The following is an 8,309-nucleotide window of genomic DNA, read 5'->3' on the forward strand; positions in this document are numbered from 1 at the left end:
GATCCAAGAAGTAGCCTTCAATGCCTTCGACCTTAAACATTCAAATTGAAGATTGCAGTTGTTGGGGGCATGCCTTGAGTGGAGGCCTCAGCCGGGGAGCCCCAGCCTTCCCTCCCCTCTCCACCCAGAGCAACTCCACTTTCACCTACTCTGTCTGGCAGGGCTCCACCCAAGCCTGTATTTGAAAAAAAAGGAAAGAAAGTCCCACTGCCATGGTATGAATAGGAAAAATTCTAAGAACCATAGCCCCTTTGCAGGATGCCATGCCTAATCCCCAGAACCCATGAGTGTGGTGAAATATCACATCATGATTAGGTTCCACTCTATGGCACAGTTGGCCTTTGGGTTGGGAGATTATTCAGTGGACCTGACCTAATTGCAGGAGCCCTTAAAAGCAAAGTGCTTTCCCTGGCCGCTGGCAGAAGAGGAAGGCAGAGAGACTCGGAGCAGAGCTCAACATACACCATCGCTGCTTTGGAGAGCGAGGAGACTCATGCTCACTGAGCACCAAAGATAGACGAGGCATCCCGCACACTCCCATGAAGCATGCTCATCCACTCCCATTCCGCAGACAAAGGAAGGGAACCAAGCTGAGATCAAGAATTTTCCCCCAGATTGAATAAGGTAGTTAAAATCTGGCTTTTCTCTCACAACTAAATGAGAAGATAACCAGCTCATTAATATGCTTATAAAAGGCCCAATAAACAGTTCACAGAAACAGAAATATAAATGGTCAAAAATGTTTGAAAATATGCTCAACTTAATTCAAAAATAAATACATGATGTATGTGAAATATTATCTATTTTTCCATTGCTATAAATTTAAAATATTAATACCAAGTATTAGTGAGAGTAAAAAAAAATAGGCATTCTCATGTATTATAAACCAAAATGTAATGTGGAATATCCTCTTGGAAAATCAATAGACAAAACTTATAAAAATTCTAAATATATATAGCCTTTGACTCAAAACTTCTCAGCTAGGAATTTACCCTACAGACAATACACTCACAAAAGTATGCCAATGCATCCATGTGATGGTCACTTCAGTATTATTTTTAATAATAAAATTAAAAATAAAATAAGAGAATAGTATTTTTACCACAAAATTAAATATGTGAGGTAATACACATGTTAATTAGCTGATTAAGCCATTTCATAATATGTACATATTTCAAAACAACATGAACACAATAAACATATGCAATTTTTTAATTTGTTGATTTAAGAAAATTTAAGGCAGAAAACAGCAATCTACAGGCACATGGAAAACTATGATTGACCCATAAGATACAATATCTACATAGAGATTAAAAAGAATCAGAATGTGATCAATCTGTATTGTTTTATGCAGTTGTCTTTTAAATCACATAGGAGAATAAAACGGGTTCAAAGCAAAGTACATTTATACTTTGCTTCCATATTTACCTATGTAGTTACCTTTATCAGGTTCTGTGCTCTTTATTTCTTAATATGGATTTCTTCAAGTTACTAACGAAAGTCCTTTCACTTCTGCCTGTATATTATATTCTGCAGGCAAATCTGCTGGCAACAAATTATCTCAGTTTTTGTCTATCCAGAAATGCCTTAATTACTTCTTTAATTTTGACTAATCATTTTGCTGGATTTAGAATTCTTGGTTGACAGTGTCTTTTAGTGCTTCAACTATGTCATCCCACTGTTTTCTGACCTCCAGTGGTTCTAATGAAAATAGCACTTACATATGCCTTGTACCTGATGAGTCACTTCTCTCTTACTGCTTTCAACAGTTTTATTATAGCATGCCTAGGTGTGGGAGTTCATCTTTTGTTGGGGGGCTGGGGTGGACACAGTGTCTTGCAGTCTTACTCTGTTGCCCAGACTGAAATGCAGTGGCACAGACATGGCTCACTCTAGTCTAGAATTTCTGGGTTCAAGCAATGCTCCCACCTCAGCATCCTGAATAGCTGGAACTAGAGGCACACACCACCACTCCTGGCTAATTTTTGTATTTTTAATAGAGACTTGGTTTCACCATATTGCTCAGGTTGGTCTCAAACTCCTGGGCTCAAGTGATCCACCTGCCTCAGCCTCCCACAGTGCTGGATTATAGGTGTGAGCCACCACACCCAGCCTGAGTTTACCTTATTTGGAGTTCATTGAGCTTCTTGGATGTTAAATTAATAGTTTTTTAGTCAAATTGGGAAGTTTTTGGCCAGTATTTCCTCAAATATTTTTCTGCCCTTTCTCGCTCTCTCTTCATTCTGGGATTGTATTGTGTTTATGTTGGTCCCACTTGCTGGTGTTCAACAGGTCTCTTATTCTCTGTTTATTTTCCTTCATTCTTTTATCTTTCTGCTCTTCAGACTGGATAATATTCATTGATCTCTTTAAGTTCACTAATTATTCCTTCTGCTTACTCAAATCTTCTTTTGAAACTTTCTGATGAATGTGCCATTTCAAATTACTGTACTTTTTAACTCTAGAATTTCTATTTGCTTCCTTTCTATAATTTCATCTCCTTGTTGACATTGTCTCTTTAGTGAGGTATCCTCATGGTTTCCTTTATTTCTTTCTGTATAATTTTCTTTAGCTTTTTTTGTGCATACTTAAAATAATTGATTTAAAGTCTTCATCTACTAAGTCCAACATCAGGGCTTCCTCAGGGACAGTTCCTATTAATTGTTATTGTCCTCTTTTTATAAAGCTATATTTCATATTTGTTTGCATGTGTCATAATTTTTGTTGAAAACTAGACATTTTAAATAATATTCCAAAGAGTTTTAAGTCAAGTCTGGTGAACACTCACACAAGTCAGGCGAAGCAGATTTTATTACTCACAAATAGGCAGCAAGGATAAACAGAAGCTTAGGATTTATGGTGAGCCACTCCCCCAGGGCTCAGGAAAGCTTCCCAGGGCAGATGGAGTCTCATCTGTGCTTGCCCCATGTGAAATCCAAGCTGAAGGACCCTGAAAGCCCTCTGCTCTGCATTTTATACCCTGGGTGTCACTTTGTTTGCTGAGCTCGAGCACTGTAGAACATCCTGTTCTGGGAGGAGTAAGGACACAGCTGTGGTTGTTCTGGACATTTTCTCCTTATTTCTGGATGTTATATCCTTGGTACATTCTGCTCAAGAATTACAAGAAGAGTGGGGAAGAGCTGAATTGGCCAAGGGCATCCAAGGGATCTGTCCTCTTGCAAATATAATATGGAAATTCTGAAAATCAGATTCCCCCCACACCTCACTCCCTAGAGTATTTTGCTGTTGTTATTCATTGCTGTTATGTGTTGTTTGTTTGGTTGGTGATTTTTCTGAACTATTTCTATAAATTCTGTGTCCTTTGTTGTTGTCGTCACTGAACTCTCTGTTGGTTAGTTTTGTGATTAGCTAATGATTAGAAACAGACCACCTTTAAGTGCCTGAAACCAGTAAGTCGCCCAGTCTTTGCTCTGTGTGCCTCAGCCAGGCTGTTTACGACTCTGCCTTATCATTCACTTGCTACTTGTGCAGAATCTCAAGACTAGTCAAAGATGAGAGCTCATGGCCTTAAAGTCTCTCCTGAGAATGTGCTCAGCCCTGGCCATGAATGTGGCTCTCTAGAGATCTAGGAATATGTTGGAGCTTTTCAAAGTCCATATGGACATCTCACTTCCCAAATTGCTTTTGAAGCTTTTTAGTCAGCCTTTTATTTGCCCCAACTGTTATCCAGGAAACTGTTTTCCAGGTAGCTGAGATGTTCATCAATTGTGTCTGATTTTTTCTTTTCTTTTCTTTTCTTTGACAAACAGCCCTGGAGAAAAGTGTGTTTATACTTGGAAAGCTGCAAGTCAACTCAAATAAAGACAGCCTTGAGAATGAGATCTTCCAGGCAACCAAAAGTCAGGTCAAATGCTGACAATTCTCTGGAAATAGGCCTTTAAAAGAGCTCCAGCCCTATTTTGCCCCCTCCAGTGGCTGCTGGTTTTCTCAGTAATTGAAGGCTGCATGTCTTCAAGACTACCATGGAGACCAGTAGGTATGCAAACAGGGCAAATTAAAAACATCGTAAAGCTGATTGTTCTTATGAAAACTCAGACATTTTTCTTGAGCAAACACTTCTTGAGTTGCTGCAAGCCTTTGGTTAATTTCCAGAGTTCTGAAAAGTCGATTCTGACAGTTTTTGCCACTGTTCTCATTGCTTGTACAGAGGAGGGAATTTTTGGAGATTCCTACTCCCTCATTTTCACAGATATCACTCTCTTATTTAATTTAATTTAAATAGCCGCATGTGACTAGAGGCTACTGTACTGGACAATGCAAGTCTATAAAATTCAATATGAAGTCAACTAGCCCATTGAAAATTAACTCAAATCCAATATAGACATATACAAATATAGTAAATGCAAAATCACAAAATCAAAGGAATCATTTGTTTTAAGTAAAACTCGAAATCTTATAACTTACAGAAATCCCCTCAAAATATTTCAGAAAAAAAAGTATATGTAATGAGGAAGATGGGTCTCTCTATATATTTATTGTGTTAAATGGGGCCTCCAGAGGAAGGTCTGCGTAGCTGCTGCCAGGTCCTCAAATAGCTCTGCTGCCTATTGTTGAATCCGCAGAGCTTGTTTCAACAATAGATCCTGGATTATTTTACATATTTAGTTATTTAGCCAACTTGCAGCTTCGTAAGATAAATGTAGTATAAATGCAACAGGAATAACAATAATTACAGGTATTAAGTGCCTATTTTGTGCTGTGTTTTGAAAGCTCTGTTCTTTGATCTTCCCATGGGCCCAGTGAGGTAGAGAGTCATTATCTCCGTTTTGCAGATGAGGAGACTTGCAGGGGTGAGGCTTCGCCCTAAGATCACACACCTAGTGCATGCAAGGGTTGGGACAGGCACCCTGGCCTGCCTAGGCCCATCTTTCTAACCTGTAAAGAGATATGACATATTTTGTGTCACTTGGGCTTCCCCACTGGGATTTCCTTTCAGTTCATTTTAAAGTCAGTTTGCTTGTTTTGAGCATATTTCTGTTTTCACTTCTGACACCATACCCAAGAAGCAGGGAGCTGGAAAGCCGCAAATCAGCTCTCCATCCAGGGCACTCCCTCCCTTCCCAGGGCTGCCTCACTTGTTTTGACATGACCTGACATTGGACAAACCCCAACACTGGAGCCCAGTCTGTAAAGATAGCAAACCATGAACACCCAATACACAGTGTTCCAATCCAGGTACAAAGGAGGAAGTTGATTGACCAGAGAGGCATGAATGTCTCTCTCGAGGGGCATTTGTTTGGTTTCATGACACTTAAACAGAATGAGGGAACAGCAGGACTATTCACACACCTTGTGTTGTCTTAGCCTAGGAAGCATAATTCTCCTGTTCTAATAACTCCGCTAGTAGATTTCCAGAACTTTCCCAGTTCGGTCACCAAAAGATCCACATCCCAGGAAACCCCTCTGTCCCAGGCAAACCGTGATGCTTGGCCGCCCTCTCTGTAAGTGACATGAGGAAATAGCAGGCAGCACCCTGGATTCAGCAGGGAGGGGAAGAAACATCAAAGTCTCCACCAGATTTTTAGTTGCAGTTTGTTATGTTTTCACTTCCTTTTTTACTGAGGAAAAAACCTGTTTTGTCAAGAAAAACATATCCCTTTTAATTGATAGGGCTTGAAGCAAGAACTTCAGGACATGATCCTAGGAGCCAGAACAATGGCAGTGACTAGTCCCTGGAAAGGGAGGTATCTCCAGTTCTCTGCAAGTGAACAGCAGTGCATGCAGCCCTGCAGTGTGGACTGCATCAACATTCCTCCTGCATGACTCGGAATCCCAGCCCAGGTGTAGACAGATGTCCATTTCACCCTGGGAGTGCCACCTCTTAGGTTGGTGATCTGGTCAGCTAAAATCTGCCCCACATGTGGGGCAATTGGACAATTTGGACAATTGTTGAGGCAGCCACCTAGGTTGCATGTACAGAAAGTGTCAGGATTTTAAGAAATTAAAATCAGACAAGAATTTGGTTACCAACCATCTAAAGGTTTGAGGTTGTGTTAACACAGCCTGCAGATGTCTGCTGAGATTCCCAATGCTGTTCTCTTCCATTTTCTTCACCTGGTTAACCCAACATCTCCTTTAGATCCCAGCTCAAGCTCTATGTCTACTGAGCCTCCCAGACCAGCCTTTGCTCTCCTGCACACTCACAGGGCATCAGGGACTCTCCTTTGGACAGCATTTTTACATTGTCTTGCAGTTTCTTGCTTCCTTGTCTTGATGCTTCAGGCACAAGAACCATGTCTTCCTTGTTCACAGCTCTACCCTGAAATGTCACACAGTCCTGCCTGTCTAAATCTATTGTTTACAGATGCTTAATTTCTATACTCCGTACTTGAGTACAGCTCCCTCTAATATCTAAACAGCCTTAGAATGAATGATTGGAAGCCTCTGTTCATAGACTGAATGTTCTTGACCTGAAACCTACAAGTACCTGTCAGGCTAAACTTTTCAGGAAACAAGGACAGGCACAGTGGATCATGACTGTAATCCCAGTGGTTGGGAGGCTGGGGGAGGAAGATCACTTGAGGCCAAAAGTTTGAGACCACCCTTGGCAATATAGCAAGACCTTATCTCTACAAAAATATTTTTAAATCAGCTGAGAAGTGGTGGTGTGCACCTGTAGGCCCAGCTGCTCAGGAGGCTGAGGCAGGAGCACGGCATGTGTTCAGGAGGTCGAGGCTGCAGTGAGCTGTGATTGTCCCACTTGGGCTCTGGGTAACAGAGCCAAAGCCCTGTCTCTTTAAAAAACAAACAAACAAAAAAGATAAACGAAGTATGATCTTTATTTTTACTGGGATGTTTGTCTCTGTGCCTCTGAAGAAAGTGGGAAGGCAAAGAGCTAGCATGATCCCAGGGACCACCACAGAGTTCTAAGAGAAGGCAGATCATGCATTATCTCCATTCTGCTGTTGAGGAAACTCAGAGAGCCAAGACATGGAAAGGAGGAGCTGAGAATAACCTACAGCTGCAGAGGAGGCCTGCTGATGAGGCATGGGTGTCCTCAACCGCTGGGCTCACCAGAAACTTGGGGGCAGATGACACAAGTGCTCCCAAGCAGTTCAGTGGAATAAGCCTGAGGTTTCATCATTGCCCTGTTCAGGGACGCTCCAGCTTCTCTCCAATCCTCTTATTACTCATCCTATGGGTTCCCAGGAAGCCAAACAAAATGGAAATCTGATGAATTTAAAACATTCTGATGCCCTCACTTTTTCCAATTCAATAAATAAAAAATATATAGGTTTGGTTTCTAACTGATTCATGAGAATTCAGGATTAAAGATTTTGTTCTCCTGGTTGGTTGAGTTTTCATTGTTTCTTTTTTCTTTCAATAACATCGCTCCCATTTATGGTTAAGTAAACAATGGGTGTTTGATTTCTACACTCAGTACGAGTGCACCTCCCTCCATTATCAGCTCACAGCTCTTTGCACTTTCAGTCCCTGGGAAAAACACGATTACCGGACTCCTTCACACTGTCCCAGACAGGAGCGCCACGGGGTGCCCAGACTTCCCAGGCACTGGCTAGTGGCAAATCACACCAAGCATGTGTGGCATTGTTTCAGGAGGACACACTGCAACAGGGTGAGGTAGGAAGCCCGTCCCAAGGTGTCCACTACATTAGACAGTCCAAGGAAACCTTGGTTTACTAATCCAGATTTCAACCTGCCAAACCAGCACCAGTGCAAGACTACCAAATTCACTTTGTATCATCTTTTAAGAGGCTCAGCACAAAGGAAATAAGTGATGATGTGCTCATACAGAGAAACCCCATCCTAATTCCCAAAGACACCTTCCCCAGGAAGCCTTCCCTGACCCCTGGACCCCTGGGCTAAACTGAGGATGCCTCCTCCACACCTCCCTGTCCCTGAGCATAAACAGTAGGGCTCTCCACATGCTATTTGTAAATGACACTTTGCCATGCTGGCCTCCCCAGTCAGACAGCGGGAATCTTGGGGACAGAGGTCTTGTCTTCACTACCCTAGCACCAGCACCAGTACCAGCAGGGGCCCTTAGTCATTCCCTGTGTGCAATGCTCTGTGTGTATATCCTGCCTATGTATAGATGTCCTGGGCTAGTACACCCTTGTTGACCTCAATCCAGGATGGCTATGCCAGGGCAGAGATTGTGGTTTCTAAGGGACCCTAACAGCCAATTAAAAAAAAAAAACTTGATCCTTGATTTAATCATGTGATTTCTGTTTATATATCACACATTTTTGGTTTTTCAAGTCTTTCTTCTTCCTCTTACTACTGATCACGTCATTGCCCTGTGCCATACATAGCACAGCCATGTG

This window comes from Callithrix jacchus, chromosome 13 (assembly GCF_049354715.1).
Source record: "Callithrix jacchus isolate 240 chromosome 13, calJac240_pri, whole genome shotgun sequence".
In the NCBI taxonomy this organism is placed as follows: domain Eukaryota; kingdom Metazoa; phylum Chordata; class Mammalia; order Primates; family Cebidae; genus Callithrix; species Callithrix jacchus.